The sequence below is a fragment of the Camelus dromedarius genome, chromosome 32 (assembly GCF_036321535.1).
Source record: "Camelus dromedarius isolate mCamDro1 chromosome 32, mCamDro1.pat, whole genome shotgun sequence".
Lineage (NCBI taxonomy): Eukaryota > Metazoa > Chordata > Mammalia > Artiodactyla > Camelidae > Camelus > Camelus dromedarius.
In genome coordinates this window covers 4,737,322-4,739,379 of record NC_087467.1, presented here as the reverse complement: position 1 = coordinate 4,739,379, position 2,058 = coordinate 4,737,322, and the positions used below count along the sequence as shown (strand labels likewise).

Below are 2,058 nucleotides of genomic sequence, written 5' to 3'. Positions count from 1 at the left end.
GGGGGTTGTAGTTGCCCGAGATCCTTTTTAGCACTTTAAAAGGGGGACCTGCATTGCATAGTTTTGACAGACACTGCTACTGAGAATTGAAATGTGGCTGGTCCCCAAGAGATGGGCTGTTAACTATGAATCCACGCTGCATTTTAAAGACTTTTTTTATGAAAAAAAATGTAGAATATCTCATTAATGATTTTTTTTATATTGATAACACATTGAAATAATATTATTTTGGATATATTGGGTTAAAAAATATATATATATATATTACTCAATTTAGTTTCATCTCTTTCTTTTTCCTTTTTAAATGTGACTACTGAAATGTCTACCATCCATATGTGGCTCTCAGGGACACACTGGACAGTGCTGGCCCACCATATGTCCCACTGGGCACACTGGGCATGTGAGCCTAATTGCTACCAATAACCCATTCTATGTCTGCTGCCTGGTCCTGCCCCTGTTTACTTGAGACTCAGAGACCAAGGCGGGGAAGAGGTCTGGGATTGAGATATGGATGTGTGAGTGGCTTAATGTAGCCTTATGGCCACAGTCTCTCAGACAGCACATCCATGCACAAAATCAGTGGAGCTATTTGGTGTTGAACCAAGGGCCACTCAGCCAGGAAAGGGACCTGGCAATGAGTTATTTATGGATAAAGGATGCAGATCGTACTATCTTAGAGGTCCATCATGTGTGTTGGGATAACCCAAGGGAGGAGATCAGACTGTTCTTTACAAACCTCTCTTAGGGGTGTTCCATTCCTTTTGAAGATCCAGATTATTGGTTACTGCCCAACTCATTCCAGCAGTCCCCTAAGGGACATCCAGTCTCATGTTGCCCTTGAAAGCCTCACCCTCCAAGAGTTCCATACAATTCAAGGACTCACTTATCCTCGGCACCAGCAATTCTAGCTTCGTTTTTTTATTATTTAAACACTGTGTAGGGGGTCGAAGTATAGCTCAGTGGTAGAGTGCTTGCCTAGTATGCACGAGGTCCTGGGTTCAATCCCCAGTATCTCCACTAAATAAATAAATAAACCTAATTACCTCCCCCCAAAAACAACAATGACAAAAATAAAAATAAATAAAATAAAATAATCACTGTGTGTGTGTGTTAACTTCCACATCAGCTTGTCCATCCAGTGGTGGTGTATCTGATGCCTTGAAGGTTTTGGCACAGGACTGGTTGGTTCTCTGTTTGCGGTAGCCACTCAATTACTGGATTGAATCAAGTGGAATCTTTAAATCTGAGAGTTAATGCACACACTCACACACACACACACAGAGACACACAGACACACACACTTCGCAAGGAAGAATATATGTCGGTACGTAATATCAGTTGATATGCAAATGTCTATTAAGATAATCTACTTGAGAAACAGAAACATTTTACTCCACTTTTAATCACTCAGATTAATTCCTCCACAGGCATCAATAAATATTCCACTCCCTGTAGGATATAAAAAGGGCTGGTAAAACAAATTATCTTATATGGGACATCCTTGGATGGGTGGACGGCGGTTACTTGCTGTGTACAATTTCTTTCGTTTTTATCAGGCAGGGTCACCACAGTTCACTCTAATGAAAGATTCTGATTCTGGACCGAGGCCAGGGGGACTTAAAAAGTAACAGCAAAATAAAACCAAAACACAACAGCAATTTTTTAAAAAAAGAAAAATAATAGCACGACAGAGTATTAAAATCCTTTAATCTTCTCAAATATTATTTTGTTACATATTTGCTTGACAAATGGGACACCACCTCAGATTATACATATATTTTTTTGTAAAATTGACTATAAGCACTTTCTCCAGGAAAGTCAATATTAGATAATAAAATTCTAAAAATGCCTTCACAAAGAAACGTCTAATGTTTTCTGTATGTTCTAGAAGGAAGAGGCATACCTTGTGTGTTAGTCTGCTAGGGCTGCCCTTAAAAAATCCGGCTATCTGGGTGGTTTAAACAACAGGAATTTATTTTCTTACAGTTCAGGAATCTGCGAAGTGCAGGATGAAGAAGGCCAGCCAGTTCAGTTTCTGGTGAGAGCACTCTTCATGGC

At 39.7% G+C, this 2,058-nt stretch overlaps 1 non-coding gene across 1 annotated transcript; it reads left to right on the top strand.

Annotated features, from left to right (window-relative positions):
* Window positions 1-940: 940 nt before the first annotated feature.
* TRNAT-AGU (transfer RNA threonine (anticodon AGU)) lies at window positions 941-1,017 on the top strand. Its single transcript has one exon. It is a non-coding gene; the product is annotated as a tRNA-Thr (tRNA).
* The last annotated feature ends 1,041 nt before the right edge of the window (window positions 1,018-2,058 follow it).